Source organism: Urocitellus parryii, chromosome X, assembly GCF_045843805.1.
Source record: "Urocitellus parryii isolate mUroPar1 chromosome X, mUroPar1.hap1, whole genome shotgun sequence".
NCBI lineage: Eukaryota > Metazoa > Chordata > Mammalia > Rodentia > Sciuridae > Urocitellus > Urocitellus parryii.
This window is the reverse complement of record NC_135547.1, coordinates 115,706,148-115,725,127: the sequence shown is the minus strand read 5'-3', so window position 1 is coordinate 115,725,127 and position 18,980 is coordinate 115,706,148. Positions and strand designations below refer to the sequence as shown.

At 38.4% G+C, this 18,980-nt stretch overlaps 1 protein-coding gene across 2 annotated transcripts in view; it reads right to left on the bottom strand.

Moving 5' to 3' along the window:
- Positions 1 to 3,091: 3,091 nt before the first annotated feature.
- Smpx (small muscle protein X-linked) overlaps positions 3,092 to 18,980 on the bottom strand; it is a 55,565-nt gene continuing 39,676 nt past the window's right edge. Inside the window, exon 5 of one of the 2 annotated variants that reach the window (XM_026401378.2) lies at positions 3,092 to 3,523. The gene's annotated coding sequence lies outside the window, so the exon portion shown is untranslated. Of the gene's footprint in view, positions 3,524 to 11,675; positions 11,700 to 18,980 lie in introns of those variants that run through there. The other variant, XM_077793848.1, reaches the window with a different exon arrangement.

Genomic DNA, 18,980 nt, shown 5'->3' with positions numbered 1-18,980 from the left:
ATTGCTTAATTGAGGCTGTTTTTCTTTCTCTGAAGAACACCTTTAGGTGATGATGTTGTTAAGGCTGTAATCTTAGTTTATGTCTGAATCCCCTCTTTTTATAATCAGTATATTTTTTGACAGTATGATTTGCCTTCAATGCAGGATCTAAACAAGTTTTGTCATTTGCTTAGAGAAAAAAAAATGAACTCAATACCTGAGTTCTAAGGGTTTTCTTGGCCTGGCAATATGCTAGTGGATTGCTGTTTATCCCAGAGAATGCTTTATGTGTGGCTTGTTGAATGAATACATGATTGTGTCTGAGTGATATAATATATCCTTTCCTTCAAAGCAACACAGAAATTTCACTAATGGTACATAAGGCAAAGAACTAACAATGGACCACATTGATGTACACGCTCAGCATCAGGTTAAATTCCCAAGGGAGCATCAATTATCAAATTAAATGCAGTTTCTATTTCAAGCTAGATTGCAAAGCAATGGGATAATGCCACAGGCCTTCCAAGGAAACGAGTTTTAATTGATCAATCTGTAGTCCTTGAATCCAAATGAGCCCTGTGTTCATTACCAAAGGGGAAACCCTGATTCTAGGTCAGCCCAAGAATGTAGGAGAGGGGATTTCACAGGATGGCACATTCAAATTAGTAGCGTTCCTTACATGGACCTAATCACAATGGGAGGCTTTTTGTAAATCCTCTAGCTGCTCTAGTTAAAAATGAGGGATTCATTTGGGTAATTATCATCCCCCATGCCCAGGGCCTAACTTCTAGAATACTACTGTGCCATTCAGCTATTCAGTAAGCAACCTTGGAAACAAAGCTAATTACATCCAGTCTGTTCTCTCAAAATATAAAGATCATGCAAAATGAGTGGCTGAGATGATTCTGAACAGTGTTTTCTATGGTTTCTGATCCAAAGGGAGAAGCTTTCCAATTGTCCCATTCAGTCATGAACCCAGCAGGGCCTTTTTCCTTCACTGTCCCAAGCACAATATAGGAAGATACCAGATTTGGGGAAAGGATGAGAGGGAGTGATGGGGGGTGGTATTTTAAGCAAGGTGATTTTCTGGGTGAATTTGCTCTGTGTTCCCCAGAACTTAATATAGAGCCTGATATATCTATCAAATGTGGGCAGAGTGGATGTTGTATCTTTGAGTACACAATAGAATGCTAATCATTTACAGCACGCACGCTAAAAACTGGATATGGTGGCTTATGCTTTTCTTACTCAAATAGGTGTTGTTTCTAGGTTTTTTTTTTCTTTCCTGATGACTCTTCAACTACTTGAACTTGTTTCTCCCCATACAAAAGTTGCATAATAACTGGTTGCTTACAAGCCCATAAGATAAGTGTGTTTCCGAGTCATGTATGGCTTTCTTCTCCCATATGGTCTCAATATGTTGCCCAGGCTGGCCTTGAACTCCTGGGCTCCAGTGATCCTCCTGCTTCAGCCTCCTGATAACCTAGGACTACAAGTGTACCACCATACCTGGCTGATGCATGGGTATTCTTATTTTTGTTTTGTGGTGCTGGTGATGGGACCCAAGCCCTAGGAAAGCACTGTGCCATGGAGTCATATCCCTAGCCCATGATTTATGGTATGCTACTTACCATAAAATGTGTGAATTTTTTTAAACTTTAGTTTTTTACATATTTAGTTGTCAATGGACCTTTTTTGTTGTTGTTTGTTTGTGTGTGTGCGGTGCTGAGAATCAAATGCAGTGCCTCACATATGCTAGGAGAGCACTCTACCACTGAGCCATAGCCCCTGCCCTGATTTTTTTAAATTATAGCTTTATAGAAAGCCAAAGCTCTAAATTTTCCTATATTATACTATAGGTACTCAGCAACGAATGATAGAATATGGAACTCCTAAATCCTACACATAGTGATTTTGAACATTAACAAAATAAAATACACATTACATTTAAAGCTCTCAAAAAATCTATTGAATTCATCTCATGGCTTCGGTCTGCATTATGCTGCAAATGTGTCTTGGGAGACTTATTAAATTATGAAGACAGTTTTCATAACACTGAACCAGAACTTAATTTTGAAACTGAGTGTGGATAATTTATATTTAAACAAATTGAAGACTGAGGTAAATGTTGTAACCCTACCCAACCATGACAATTAGGAAGGAAAGAGACAGCCTGAGGCAACCCAGCACCATATTATTTAGAACTTGTTCACCTGCTCTACTGACAAATGATAGGCTGGCAGTTCTGATTGATCTTCCCCACCTCACAGGCATATATTAGATGTAGATCACCAAGATAAACCACAGTCCAGCAAGATACCTAGGACCTAAAACCAGATGGGCAAACCCTCAGGAAAATGTAAACCCATCAGGTATCAGAGAGTCTCCAGCCAGTCACAGGTGTGGGCAATGATAGTCTTGCTTTTGGAAGCCACTCTGCAAAACAGAAAAGCAGATTCATTTCCACTTGGGCTTTTTAGAAGTACATTGAATTTTTTACAACAGCTGGCTCTGAGGCAAGGATAAAAGTCATTTAGCCCCGGAAGTGGTGTTGAGGTCTGTGCATACCAGGTAGGTGACACCCTTTGTGTTTCGAACACCATGGCCTTTGATCATCCGGTCACTCGTGTCCTTGCACTGTGAAGTTGCTTGTGTGATTCTTTTTAGTCTGTGATAGTGTTGGACATTGATTAAATTTACACAGAGACTCTTCATCTGAGCTGTAGGTGGCATGTTTCATGTTCCTTTGCACAACTAGCATATGATCTGCCCCTCTCTTTTGTTCTAATCTCTCAACTTTATTGTGCCTTACAATAAACTATTCCATTTGGATAAGGGGAGTTTCTGAGCCTCTACGGAAGTCAAATGCACTCTCCACAAATGTCATCTTTGGAGAAGGAACATCAGTGATATCCAATCCCTCAGGCAATATTTAATTTTGTGTGCAATGATCACCCAGCCATAGTGTTATTCATAGTAGCTAATAATTCAGAATAAGAAGCCCACACTTAGGCAATAGAGGATTTGGCTCATTTTTACATCTTATTTCTCTCCATGTTAGTGAATATGTGGCTGTCTGAAGATATGAAAATTAATTTAGTCTAGATTCAGATTTTACATTTACTCTGATATTTATTTGAACTCATAAAAAGTTTATTGACATAATTTAAAAGGTGAAGAACTAAAATGCATTCCAAATATTGACCAAGAGACTGTGGGAAGTAGCTTAGAGATCTTTCCATCAAAATCGCTGTTACACACATTGCCATATCCTGCTCCATAAAATCATATCCCTCCTCAAAACCACACCCTTCAGGTGGCGAATTTATGGGCTGATTTACTCTGCAAGTTGCCACAAATGAAGATAAATTAAAGTGAAATGCAGCCAAATGGAAGGAAGAGATATAAATGTACAAACAGGCCATTTCTGCTAGAGTCTCAGGCATTCGGGAGGTTCATAATCTTCATACAAATATAGAAAAATTTTTATTGAGCTATATTCATTTGAATCCACTCTCTTCATTTTTAATTCTTCACATCAAGCCTGCAAAAGAAAAAAAAAACACTAGTTTTCTCTCCCCAGCTTTATTTTAAGGCATGACAAACAAATAAAAATCGTATATATATTTAGGGTGTACAGCATGATACTTTGATATATGCATGCATTGTGAAATGATTAAACCAAGATAATTAGCATATTCATCACTTTACATTCTAACTTCTTATAAGAACATTTAAGACCTATTCTGAGCAATTTTCAAGTATACAAGGCATTATTATTACCATTATCATTGTCACCATGCTATATATACACCAGATCTCCAGAATATAGTCCTCCTATATCTGAAATTTTGCACCTTCTAATCAACATCTCCCCATTCACGAAGTCCCCTGAAACTACCATTCTACTTTCTACTTCTGGGAGTTCAACTTCTTCAGATTTCACACATAAGAGAGATCATACAGTATTTGTCTTTCTGTTTCTAGCTTAGCTAACTTAACACAATGTCCTCTACATTTGTCATGAGTTTCCACGAGATATTTTTAGGGACAGGTTATAAATCAATCTGATTGGTACAAGCCAAATGGGACACAAGACCCCATTTTCACTTGGAAATTTCATCTCAATTCCATGAATGTAAAACGAACTATGGGTAGAAGGTGTGACCATCAACTTCAGCTCCAGTGATTTAAATAATTGCAAACTTAATTAGAATGGCTTCCTTGTGAAGATTTAGAGTGTAATGCTAATCTTATGACCATAAATTCCAAGACCTTTGGTGCCTGAGATAGATTTGCATTCATGGCTCCATTCTGTCACCCCTCTCTATATCCATTCCTGCTATGTAGTTTCCTACCATTGTGGGTGGGATATAATTTTTCATTCTTGAGTTTGCCCATGTGACTTACTTTGGTCAACAAAATGAGGCAGAAGTGATGATGTTCTAAGCCTACATGACAAGAAATTTCACATGCTTTTGCTTGGTCTCTTGTACTTCTGCCATTGCTGTAACAAGGGTATGCCCAGGCTAGCCTCTGATCCCAAGAGAAGGATGAGAAACAAGGAGATCAGAGAAACCCTAGTTGTACAGCCTCATGTAGTAGAGAGCCCCCAGCTGACCTGAAGACTCATTAATATTTCTGGCCAAGATTAGCTGAGCCCAAACAAATTAGCTAGAATTTTTTTTTTTTTAAAAATGGTTTTTAAGGGGTAGGGTTGTGGCTCAGTGGTAGAGCGCTCACCTAGCATGTGAGAGGCCCTGGGTTTGATCCTCAGCACCACATAAAAATAAATAAATAAAATAAATAAATAAAGGTGTTGTGTCCAACTACAACTAAAAAAATTAAAAATATATTTTTTAAATATTTATTTTTTAGTTGTAGTTGGACACAATACCTTCATTTTATTTATTTTTATGTGGTGCTGAGGATCAAACCCAGGGCCGCACACATGCGAGGCAAGCACCTTATCACTGAGCCACAACCCCAACCTCTGAAAAAAAGACTTTTAAAAAGTGGTTTTTAAGCATTGGATTTGGGGTAATTTGTCATGCAGCAATAGTTAATTGACATGTGCCTTTTGTTTTGCAAAGTTCTTGTAATGCAGGGATTCTTGAATCACTGATACATCTGTTTTCTGTTAATCTTTGGTGTCTTTCTTTGTGTGTTTTACTTATATAAATGGGATAAGAATTTTCTAAGTAGAATACTCAAATTTTTTCATTACCAATAGCTGGAAGGAATAAAAACTCTGCCAACAAGGGTCCTCTCCCTGCTAAGGTAAAAACTATGGCTTCATACTCTCCACAAAGCCCAGTTTTCTCTACTTCAAAGGCTGGTGAGCCAAATACTCTTATTTTTTTAGTCTCTCTTACAGCTAGTGGGAGCCATGGGACCCAGATCTGGCCAGTGAGTTCTGAGGAGAAGTCTATTGCAGAGATCTGTTAGAAAGCTTTGCTTCCCTGTATATTTCTTTATAGATCACAAAGCCCCTTGTGTCATTGAACATTTGTAGCATTGCTATGATGCAGGATGTGGTGTATTCATTGTTAAAGATGAAATATATAAAGGTTCCAAAAGCTAAGTGACTAGCTCAAAGTGTCATAGCTGACAAATGGAAAAACTGGGATTTTAATTCAGTTGTCCTGACTCTGAGGCTCTTTTTACTCCACTGACATGGAAGGTTTGGATGGTTTGGGAACAAGAACGAAAGGGAGATGGATATTAATAGTTGCAAAACTGAAAATGCTTTCAATAGCAGTTGGCATAGTCCCTTGTATTTCTCTAACATTTTATTTTATTTGCTTATCTTTTATTTTATTGTGGTAAGAACACAACATGAGATACACATTCCTAACAGATTTTTAGGTATACAATAAAGCATTGTTGAGTTTAGGTTCAGTGTTATACAACAGAACTCTAGAGTTTATTCGTCTTATTTGACTGAAACTTTATACCTCTTGATTTATAACTTCCTTTTTCCTCTTCCCTTCTGCCCCTAGAAACCACCATTCCACTCTTTGATTCTATGAGTTTGACTATTTTAGCTACCTCATGTAAGTGGAATCATACAGTGTTTGTCCTTTTGTGACTCTGCCTAATGTCCTCCAGGTTCATCTATATTGTCACACAGTACAAAATGTAATTCTTTTTTGAAAGCTGTATAGTATTCCATTGTACATTTACGTCACATTTTCTTTATCTATTCATCTGCTAATAGATATTTAGATTGTTTAGTTTTTAATTATCAATTTTTTGTGCATGTTAGTCACCAAGAGAAAGTAAAATACCATCATCTCCACAGTCCAGGGTTTCCACAGTAGATATGTATCATTAACCAGCAATTTCAAAGCCTCATCCTGGTGCACCATGCCAGCCCCATCTCTGACCATTCTCTCTCATTCATCTGTACTCTGAGTTCACTGGACCACTTACTTAATGCTTCTTTAACACAAGAGCCATCAGGCCTCCCCCTCTTTGCTTATAACTTTGGACTAAAATCCTGCCTCCTCATGACTCTCCATGTAACATACTGAATTGTAATCATTTGCTTATATGAACATCTCACTCCTAACATTTTTTTTTCTGTTATAGCTCTCCTGCCACTAGGCTGTGACCCTGTGTAGGGTCTAAACATGTCCTATTCACTTTTACATTCCATTGCCTATCATGGTACCTGCCATATAGCAGAGACCAGGGAACTGATGACTTGGGCCACTGGATAAATGAGAACAGAAAAAAGGCTGAAATTATAGTTACAGCCAAACCCACATTCTTCAATGTGATGCAGCAGGAATGAGCAAGAGGTTCATAGATGCAGTAAACCAGGAGTGCTGATTAATGGGCTGGGTCTCCACTGTGCTGTCAATTTTGCTCTAGACCCTAGCCACAGTCCCATCATGGCCAGGGTATGCTCTATTCACTTTACTGCTGTGGTCACTGTGCTGGGTGACATATGGCCCAGTCTCCCTGGCTAAGTGAGAGGCCCATGACAAGGTGCTCTTGAAGCCGAGACATTCCGTAGGCTTCTCTGACCAGCATAAAAGGGGTGATGATCCATAGCAAATTGTCACTAAAGCATGTTCTGTGAGGTGTGATTTCTCTCCAAGAAATATTCAGACTGGGAAGCACTATCTGCAACCCAGAGATCAGTGCCATTTATATGGCAGGATTGATATGTACTCTGAACTAAGGTAGATAAAATTGTGGCTATACTGAGAAATATTACTTATGCAACATTAGTTGTAGGGGATCTGAGCTCTTCACCTTTACCCAAAGTTCCCAAGACCAAGGACACCTCTCAAACTCTGATTAAAGATGGGAACTCTGGCAGTGGTGTCAACCTGTGGCTTCATATGGGGGTGAAAAAAGAGCTGATGGTGACTATACCAGTCTTGAACACCTACTATGTTCTGGACACTCCACCATGGATTTATACAGTTACCTCATTTGATCTAAAAAGTGAACCTGATTCTTCCTTCTAGAAGAAGCCAGGCAGGAGGCAGTGGATGAAAGAGAGAAAACATTGCAGTTGTCCTGTAGATCACACTGTGCCTCCGGATCCCTTTTCCTCTCCTGGGTATCAGTAGAATTTGAGATGTCCCAGCTTGAACACTAGACTCTGCTTATGGATAAGGTCTTATATAATCCGGAGTACAAAGCCACAGAGGACCAGAATCTCCAACCCTGGCCTCATGGGAGTTGGCATATGCTAGGAATGCCTGGAAGATATCAGAAGACAGAAATTCAGGAATCCAGAGACCTGAGCTCCCTGCTCTGCGTCAGGGCTCAAATTTAGAAATGGAAATCAATGGGAAGGGATCCAGAGCTAAAATTGCCCATGCTGTAAAGCACACTTGTTTGTTGGGGCGTTGGAATGCAAGTGTGTTGGGCAGTCTCCAGGGCCACACTGCTTTGCTGCCTAGACAACAGCTGTCAGCTATTCTCCTGTGCCCTGTTCTTCTGTATGGGGGCATTTGTAAGAAGGATGGGGAAAGTGAGGCACCCTGCTGAAAAGTCACTCGCCAGTTACCCCACAACTTTTGCACCCAGATTTTTTTTTAAATGGAAGCCCAACCTCTAGTTTACTTCTGGGCAAGGGATACTTTGGCTGGTGCTAAGATAGACTAAATTTCCCCCTTGTGTCACACCACATCCAGCCTGAGGAGCATGTGATGTTTACACCTTGCCATGACCCATTTATAGCTGTGTTACTCATAGTCACTGTGGCCCTACATATATCATGTGGGAAATGGAGTCTTCTCAACACTTTGGTCTTTTAACCAGACACTCAGGGGGTGGTACAACAATTACTTGCTCCTATGTGGTGCTAAATCATAAAGCCATAAACACAGTGACACTCAAAAGTAGTTGGGAGACAGGCAGTGTTTCACACTCTGTCTTCATTTGCAGTGGCCCACCACATGCCCAGAGAAAACCAGTGAACACTTTGAAGTTCGATAGAGGGCATCAGAAATAAAGACAAGAGCCTGGCATTTGTGGAGCCCTCTAGAGGTTACAAAGCACATTCACACACATTGTCCTATGTGATTATTACAACCACCACCATGAGGAAAGTATTAGGGAACATCACACACACGGTCATAGAGACAAGACATGTTCAGTTTGGAGTTACACTCAACTCCATACCCAGAATTCTTTCTTTTATCCAGAACAGCCACTCATAAGATCAATGAAACAAAATTCTGAGTAAACAATTAGAAATTTTTTTTTCATAAACTATGAAACATGCACCAAAATCGACTCTGGCATATCATCAAGCCTTTGGTGCCAACAATGATAACTGAATTGTTTCTACCAGTGACTATTTAAAAACAAAGAAGATGAGAGAGGCGTGAAAAACAAGACATTTGTTCTGGCAAAATTCTACACCTGAAATCCAGAGTAAAGTAGCATTGTGTGTAAGACATGGAGAATTTGAGTGACATTAAGGAAAAGGCAAATTACATATCCAGGTCAAATCTCATTAAAGTAATTCAAAAGCAGCTTTTAAATTTTACTCTATTGATAGCATGATACATTGTCAGAGTTAGAGGCCACAGGAAGCTGAGACACAAACTTAATTTGGTTGCTGAGATCTTGATGAAGAAAGGGGCATCTTCTAAGTTGCCATAGGTAGCTAGAGAGTTTGTGGAAAATTTCTCTCCATCCATCAGAACATATTCCTCCATGTTTTCAAAGGGGCCACTGACTTCATTGTGGAAATACTGACTTGAGATTTCCCTGGCAAAGCAGAGGTCAACAATATCGAGAGGTAGAAGAAGTGGTAAGTTGAAGAAATGACTATCTTGACCAAAAGTTTCTGACTTCCCAAATACAGGAACATTCTTCTATGTTGTATATACCTTAGCATTTGAATCCTAAATACAATGGTAATTACATGGGAAATACCCAGAATCCTCCTACAATTGTCTAGCAATGATCTGTGGTAGCCATGGGTTCTGGAACAACCAAATAGAAAACCAATTTCTTGACATAGTTAACAGAACACCTGAAAACAAATATAGGTCTCTCTGCTTTCTTCCAGAAACATACTCCTGGAAACCACATGGTCATACAGATTGACTCTGTTTTTATAATAACAATGATCATGATGAGTGGTTCAAATTCTCAGTTTTAAAAAAAGTACAGCCTTTGATGTACCATCAAGCAAAGATATAACCATAAAGTTTTATCTTTCAAAATAGTTACACTTATTTTCAAATATGAATGAAATTAGAGGGTTTTTTATTGCTTCTCATTTTAGAAATTAAGAAATTTGAATCCAGATGGTTTGAGTCTCTTGTCCAAGATCATACAGCCAGTTAATGGCTAATTCAGGAAGAAAAGCTGGTCTGGAGCTCTTTCCCTTACACTAAATTATTTTTCAAAATTTCTGTAAAATACTGACAGTATATTAGAGACACCAGTGGCAATAACTGATAAAAAAGAAATATATTGATAGTGTATCAAAATTTTGATTTAAATATGTGTACTTGTTCTGTCCTAATGAACACCAAAATTTAATCAAAAATGTTTCTTGTCTTCTTAGAGGCATTTTAAAAATGTTTTCTAGATAGTGAGGCCCTAAGCAACTTAGCAAGACCCTGTCTCAAAATAAAATATAAAAAGAGTTGGGAATGTGGCTCAGTGGTTAAACACCCCTAGGTTCTATCCCTGGAACCAAAAACAAATATATATATATATATATATATATATATATATAGAGAGAGAGAGAGAGAGAGAGAGAGAGAGAGAGAGAGAGGATATAGATACACACAAATAACTGTGTGTGTGTATTTTTTTTTCCTAGAGTAAAATGCTGAAATCTGACGTGAACAGCATGAAGTGTTGGGGGTTTTTGTTTGATTGGGTTTTTGTTGTTGTTGTTGTTGTTATTGTGGTTTTGATACAGACTCAACTCAGGACCTCTCATATACTAAGCATGTGCTTTACTATGGAGCTACAGCCCCAGCCTTTTGTTGAGATTCTTTTTACTATTTACAGCTTGTCCCCAACTTACAATGGTTCAACTTATGATTTTTAAAAGTGTTGCCTTAGGAGTATGTTAGGAGTTAGTAGAGGTAAACAGGGTAAACCATTATTATGGGAAAAGAAAGAGTGAATATGGCATTTTCTCATCAAGTCCAGACAGGGGAAAAAGTCATCTGATTCAATTTGTGTTTTTTGATTTTATGATGATGCAAAAGCAATCACATTAAGTAGAAAATGTACCTTGAATGATGAATTTTGATTTTTTCCTGGACTATCAAGACATAATATGTTCTTCTACCACCATGCTGGGCAGTGGAAAAATCAGGAACTCCCAATTAGCCAGGCTATGATGTGTGGTGGGCTAGGTGTAGTAAATGCATTTTCAACTTTGGTATTTTCAACTTATAATGAACACAACCCCATCATAAAAAGGAGGACCTATATATAACCATGTATGGCTTTTATCTTTACATAACTATGAATATCATACATGCCAGTATACCCCCAAAGTTTTGTTAATTTGTTTGAGAAATACTAATTCCAACAGGTGATAAAAGAAGTTTCACTTTCGAAAGAAAGGGAGGGAGAAAAAAATCCTCTGTGGTCAGTTAAATTAGAATTGACCAAATTATACTATGTATATATATGAATATACCATGGTGAGTGTGTGTGTATATATAGCACCAATTAAATAAACAATAAATAAATAGAAGATGGACCAGTAGAGTAGAGGTAGGGGAACAGGGGAGGGAAAGAAGGAGGGGAAAAGGAAGTATTGGGGACAAAGTGGAGCAAATTATATTCCATTCATTCATAATTATGTCAAAATGAACCCCAGTATTATATATAACTATAATGTGTCAATATAAAACATTTTTTAAAACATACTTAGTTAAGGAAAGATAATCCAATTTCTTAATTTTAGGGCTCCTTAGAGCTTTAGATATATAAATGTATATTGTATGTATTAAGAGTAAGAACAAAGCCACATTTTATTTTCAAAATTTACTCCACCACTACATTTTCCCAGTTACAGTGTTTGCATTTTTTATGTCTCATTATTATGCCACAGTGCCTGTAGTATTTCATCAGGAGACTGCATCAGAATTTGCTTGATTGAAATCCTATTATTGAACATGTGGGTTTTCAATCAGTTTTTAAATCTTAAATAAACAATTTTTTCTGCATGAACATTGTCTTTTGGAAGGACTTCCATCAAGGCATACCTAGGTTGGAAGAGATAAAAATCCACAAAGTGTGAGACTTTCTTCATTTATTAACCCCCCATCCTCATCACCTATGCTACTATAGTGCCTGCTATGCGGGAGACTCTCAATACCCATGGAGAGAATGAGTATGTCTGTCTCTTGATCATTTTCCCATTCATCTTTGGAATTTTCTAAGAGGAAAATTGTTAACTTTGTTTTCTTGAGCATCCCTTTGATTTCTAATGAGGCTGCATATTTTCTCATGCTTCTCTGCTAATTACATCCACTTTTGTGAATTGTGTGTTCATTTTCTTTAACTATTTATTTATTAAGGTGCTAGTGTTTTGCTTCCCAATTTGCATGGGCTCTTTATATAATTATACACTTCATGCAAAACAATTTTCTTGATAGGGTTTGCTATTTAATGTATTTTTTCCAAGTATAGACTTTTTAAAAATGATCAGCATTTGGAGGGATTATTTCAATGGCTCTTATTTAAAAGCTTATCATGGAAGCTTAATGCTTTCATCCCACCCCCAATCATTCAACCATTATTTTTAAAGTTAGTTATAGCCAAATTCTATCTTTTGAAGACATCACCAAAGGACTTTAATGTTATAATCCTAAGAGAGTTAAGAAGTCATGAAAGGATATTTATGGAAAGGAAAGAATCATTGGATATTTGAGGTCTTGTCTGTAGCCTTTTTTATATAAATCACTCCCAATGTTGTGGAGAATTTTTTTCTTTTTGAAAACCCAGAACAGGAGTTCAAAGTTGGCTGCACATTAGAATCACCTGGGCAGTACTATTTGTTGTTTTCAATCCTAAAGTCCAGGCTGCCCCAGACCAGTTATACTAGACTCTGGAGGTGCAATCAATATTTTTTAAAGTTTCCCAGGTGCTCTGATGTGTAATCAAGGTTGAGAACCACTGGTCTAGAAGGGCTTCTCAGACTTCAATGTCCCTGTGACCTGGGGATCCTGTTAAAATGCAGATTCTGACTCAAAACATGTGGAGTGAGGCCTGAGACTATGCATGCCCATCCTCCCAGGGAGCACTATTGATTCATGGACCATGTTTGGAGAATTAAGGGTTGAAAGTGGTGGTTCTCAATAGGGAGGGGGTTGCCCACCCCCCACTGTACATTTGTTAATATGTTTAGGCATTTTTGGTTATTACAGCCAACAGGAGGAGGGTGGGCCATCCAACAATGCACAGAACAGCACCCACAATAAAAAGTTATCTGGTCCAAATGTCAAAAATACTGATGTGAAGAAACACTGGTCCAGAGAGAGCTGTTTCCTGTGAAAGAAAATGCTCACAAACCTGAGCTAGTAAAGAGCTTTGTGTTCTGGTGAAATAAGTGGTTCCTTCTGGGAAACATTGCTGATAAAACATGATTTTCTGATCAACTTTAATGAGATTAAGAGATCCTTCAGGGATATTAGATTTACCTGCCTCACTAGATTTGCCTTGTAACAGAGTTTAATGATCTCTTGTACCTGGTTTCACAATGTTATCTGACCACATTATTTCCTATTCCACATTTTTAAAAATTTCTCTTATTTATTTTTATGTAGTGCCAAAGATTGAATCTGGTACCTCACACATGTTAAGCAAGCACTCTATCACTGAGCCACAATCCCAGCCGAATTCCACATTTTTTGAACTGGATTTTTGAAGCTACTTGAAACAACTCTAAAATAAAGCTTTGACATGTGCTCACAATCAACTCATCCAGAAACAGCTTCAACATCCTTTGCCTTGCCGGTCTCTGAAATATTTCCCAGGTAGAATCCAGACTCTACATTCAGCTGGGGTCCTGCATGCTCACTGTGGAGATGTTTCCACAGCAGAAGCTGCCTTCACATGTCAGCTCTCCTGCTTTCTACCCGTGCCACCTTGCACCATGTGCAAGTTATTTAACCACATAAACCCCACTGTTTTTCTGATGGATATGAAAATAATAGTGTCAAGCTCATAGGATGGTTATAAGGATGACATATTCATACATTTAGCAGAGTGCCTCCTACATTATCATTGTGCACTTTTGCTATTATTCTGAAACAAAGGCCCACAAAAAGCTTATAAGTCAACACATTCCTTCCTCCTCCTCTGTCTTCCAAGTAAGGTTTTCAGTCTATGTCATCTTAGCTTCAAGATCTTCATGGTGCTTATAGTGGAGTGAGATCTAAATGGTTAGAGGAAAATTGAAAGAAATGAATTGAGTCTACATTACAGGGGAAAAGAAAGGCTTAGAGCTCAGTGTAAAACTGTGATTCTCAGAAAGAAAGAAGTGAGATTTGAGTTGAGGTAAAAAAAAATCTCTATGATAAAGGAATAAAGGCTGATAAAGGCTGATAATGAGAAAATTTTAGGTAGTTTTACATGTAACTCTTTCTTAAATATTTGCATCTGTTTTTGAGGTCGTTTTTGGAAATAAATTTACATTTCTTTTTGGCTCTATACTTACATGTACTAAATGGTCCTAAAGGTGGAAAACAGAATTCCTGTCTAATTGGGTTGCACTATAGGCCAGGAAACGTATTAGACACTATACATATATGGTGGACAAGTCAAACAGGTTACTCTTCTTCATGGAACTTAACATCTAGAAGGAAAGTCTGACAACAACATAAGTGATGGCAATTCACTCCTCCATTGTGATAGGTGCTGCCATGATGGGACAAACACAGAAAACTATGAATACCTTATCCAGCTTAAGGGGCCATGCAAAGGCTTTTCAGAAACTGCATTTATTTAAACTGAGACCTGACTCATGGGTAAGAGTTAGCCAGATAATTGGTAATGGAGGTGAGAAAGACTGAAAAAGAATTTTCTGAGTGTTATGGTTGAGATATGAGGTGTCCCCCAAAGCTCATGTGTGGGCAATGCAAGAAAATTTAGAGATGAAATGATTGGGGTATGAGAGCCTTAACCCAATCAGTTTGTTAATCCCCTGATAGGGATTTGCTGGGTGATAATTACAGGAAGTAGGGTTGACTGGAGGAGGTGGGTCCCTGCCTGTGGGGATGTACCTTTCTGGTTTATAATTTGTCCTTGATGGGCAGAGCCCTCTTTCTGCTTCCTGGTGCCCTGTTCTCGGCTGATTTCCTTGGCCACACTCTTCTGCCATGACCTTCTGCCTCATCTCAGGCCCTGAAGAATGGAGTCAGCCATGGACTGAGGCCTCTGAAATGGTGAGCCCCCAAACAAACTTTTCCTTCTCTTAAATTGGGTATTTTGGTCACAGCAGTTAAAAGGCTGACTAAAACACCGAGCAGGAGCAAATGCCTAGAGTCAACGTAGCACCTCCATGAACTGAGAGAAGTTCACTATAATTGGGGCAAGGTAAGTCCTGGGTAGAAAAAAATGCAGGATGAAAAACTCCTGGTTGGTCTGTATCATTTAGTGCACACCCTAAGGGTAATGGGGAACCACTGAAGAATGTGCAGCAGTGCAGTGATATCATCACTTCTGTGGGGGGTTTTTTTGGGGAGTGGATTTAAAAAGCAAGTGAGGAAAAGCTTTGAGGGGTGAAATTCACAGGTAAATTTGGCACTTGTAGGACCTCAGTGAGATCACCTTGTGACAGCAATAAGCATTGTGAATAATTAGAGTTTGCCAAACTTCATTTAAGGTCATCAAACATGAGAAATTCAGCACTTGTCCAAAGGCTCTTGCTTGAGAATTGAGAAAGGAAGCCCTTATCTATTGGTAAAACCCCTAGTGCTCCTCAACGAAGAGTTTCAGTTCCAGATCTCAAACTTCCATGGAAATCTGAGGAAAATTTCCACAGGCCTCAGAAGTATTACTTGGAGCAGTAAATACAAGATAATTGGCAAGTGACCAGACTGTTATGGCATGCAGTGGGAACTCAGACTGAGCTCTTTGCTGTCACTTCAAAGTATTTTGTGGGCTGGGAAGAATTTGACCTTAAATAAAGTAGAAATGAACAGTCTCTTGGATCCCATGGCTTAATTTATTGAACAGGGGAAATAAGCCTTGTGAGGGAGACAGATCTGTTCCTAACAATTTAACCATTAATAAAGCCCTACTATAAATGGAAGTCAGGAGAGAAGGTAGCTTGTCAGAGGGCAAAGGAACTGGCCCCATTATACAAAATAGGTCAGGCAGGAAAAAGTTGTTGTGTCTCCTGACTAGTTAAGTTGATCAGAGATGACAGGCCTTGTCGGTTTTGAAGAGATTGAAAAAGGATAGAGAATATACAAGAGGTTTCTTTCTTGCTGTGTCCTTTCTTAGGAGATAGCTGTTTCAAAGAGGACCTGAAAAGGAAAGCACTGATAATATTTATCACAGTTTTTAAGTTTCATGCTTGAGAACTGTGTTTTTGTAGGCATGGGTGTGTGTGTGTAGAAACAAGTTTTTCCAAAATAAAGTTGCTTCTTCTAGGGAGTTCCTGGGGCTGGATAATTCTCTTTCATTTAGGACTAATGAAATTCCAACCCCTAAGGAGAGTCTTCCCTTCCACTGGTTTAATTTGGGTGATACCCTCTGCTTTTTTCTTGTTGTTCAAGTTTTTGTCCTCAGACATGAAGAGAGTGGGGAACCCACTGCATATGGAAATAAACTAAAGAGAGGAAACAAAAGTTAAAATGTGTCCCTCAAATGCTGGCTTTTTAGTTCACTTCTATATCTGCTTCTCCCCTGAAACATCTCCTCCCTAATAACGCAAGTAAGCAAAGGAAACACTTTTCCAAGGGATCAGAGTATGCACTTTGCTTGTTTGTCATCTGGTTTGTGAGAGAGTAGCATCAAGGAAACTGACTTTGTTTGGAAATAATCTTTCTAATCTCCCCAAGATAAACAGCATTTGATATTTTAAGTACATATACGAAGTTGTGGTTGGTGAGGATCTGTAAAGGTGAAAGAAAAACAAATACTGAAGTGTTATGGTTATGTGACTTCAAGCAAACCTTACATCTCTAGACCTCAAGTTTCTCATCTGTTAAAAAAATCAGAGAGGTAGCCCCCAAGATGTTAATAGGACCAACTTGTATAATCAATAGAAAATTACAAAAATGTCACAGTATGTCTTCCAAGGCTAGATCATAAAATACTTTGCTTGCATTGCATTCTCTTGGATCACTCACTCTGTGAGAATCCAGCTGCCATGTTGTGAGAACACTCAAGCAGACAAATGGACAAGTCCTTATGGGAAGGCACTGAGGCCTCCTAATTACAGTCATCACCAGGTAGCTAGCAATGAGAGTGGGCTATCCAATCTTAATCAAGGCTTTAAATGACTGCAATATCTTGACTGCCACTTCATGGGAGACCCTAGGCTATAGCATACCTAAGCCATGAATTCTTGACCCACAGAGACTGTGAGATAATATTTATTGTTCAAGTTGTTAAGTTTGGAGTAATTTGTCATACCACAATAGATAACTAGAGCTGCCTTAGGCTAAGTCCATTCCCTACATGTTTATGCCAATGAATAGATGTGATGGATAGGAATCATGAAAAGTTGGTATTTCATTTGACAGGTCAAAAACTGAATCCAAGCTGCAAAGTAAATACCTTGTAAATGCATTGGGCATTTCTAAAATGGACAGAAAAAGTTAGTAGCCAGAATCTAGAGAAGTAGCAACCTGAGAACCGATGGGTTCAGCTTTATGGGAGCAGGTCACAAAGCAGCTTTGTGGCTGACCTTGAACCAAAGCTTATAATGCAACAACTCAGTAGCCAGCAATTTGTTCTTAGCACATTACACTAAAGCACAACCCACTTATGTTTACACACTCAGAGACTGAACTTGTTAAAAGAAACTAGTGAAATAGGAGCTTACTTAGTATTCCCTTTAATAAATCACTCCAAAGGATATGACTGAGATTATCTTGAGGGAAGAGCAGCCTTGGCAGGTTTTAGAGGGAAATGAATTAGGATAGAGGTTAAAAGTTACTGAGTTCATAGTTAAACCCAAAAGATTTTTCAGAGTAATGGATATAATCTGGGAAGCAGGGAAATAGAGAGGACCTTTGTATTCAGCTATAATGGCATTGATGATCACCTGACCTGTGAGAATGTGACTCTTCATATACTGATGGATAGACACGCATCACAACACTGAAAAGGCACAGAATATTCATAGGAACTGGCATGTCTTTAGTCCCCTTTAAGACCAATTTGGCTACTCCTTGGATTCATATGGCAGTCTGCATAATCCAGTATCTCTTTCCTGTACTCTATCCTAAACAGAGGCTGTGGCACCAATGAGTTACCCTACACATATGTGCACATTTACACTGCATGGCTTTTCAGGAATGCTTGGCTGTTTTCCACATTTGGAGACTTTCATCCCAAAGAAAGACATTCAACCAAAAAAAAAAAAAACACTTTCACAAGCAAGAAAGATTTCACTCTGGCTTGTTAAGTGAAGATGTGAGAAACACCCTCTAACTCAGCCCTTCTCAGCCCAACCTGCACATCAGAATTACCTAGAAATTTTGTGAAACATTCTCATGCCTAGTTCTTTCTGTTCCTCTTTCAAAGAATTCATTGGTCAGAGGTGGCACCCAGGTAAGTCCACATGACTCTCTAGCATAGTCACTGTCAAGGATAATGTATCTAATTGTATTCAGCATTTTGCTGCTGCCTAACTCTAGGACTAAAATAATTAGAATAAAAATGAGCAATTCTCACCCTAAAGCTCAAGACTAGACAAACCAACTGTTTAGAAACTGGCTAGTTCTTGTATCATAATATTTGAGAAAAGCTATAAAGCTGCCTAGCTATGATCCTTTGGTCCTGCCTTCTCTTGGACTTGAAAGGTGTACAAATTTAGAATATCTTTTGTATTTTACTTCTACTACCTGTACATCCATAAAAGCATGCTGGAATGAAGATTATCAAACCCAGCTTTTTGTCTCAGCATATATTTGAAACTTGACAAGGCCTTCCTTAGAAATATTTCCATAAAGATTGGAAAAAATGATTTCTGCTCTTTCTTCCCATTCATTAAATATAGGAATCTCTATGTATTATTTCTTACAACTGCATGTTAATCTAAAATAATCTCAAAATTTAAAAAAAGGTTAAAAGGAAAACTCAATGATAGGCTAAATTGGACCTATGGGCCCTATTTTGCCAGCCCTGGGACTATAACAGTATTAGCATATAATTAATAGAGATTAATGTTGTATTAGTGTTTGAGTTAGCTCTTTTTGTCACTGTGACCATAATACCTGACAAGAACAATTTAAAGGAAGGAAAATTTTATATTGGCTCATGGTTTCGGGTGTTCATGGTCAACTGACTCCATAGCTCTGAGCCCA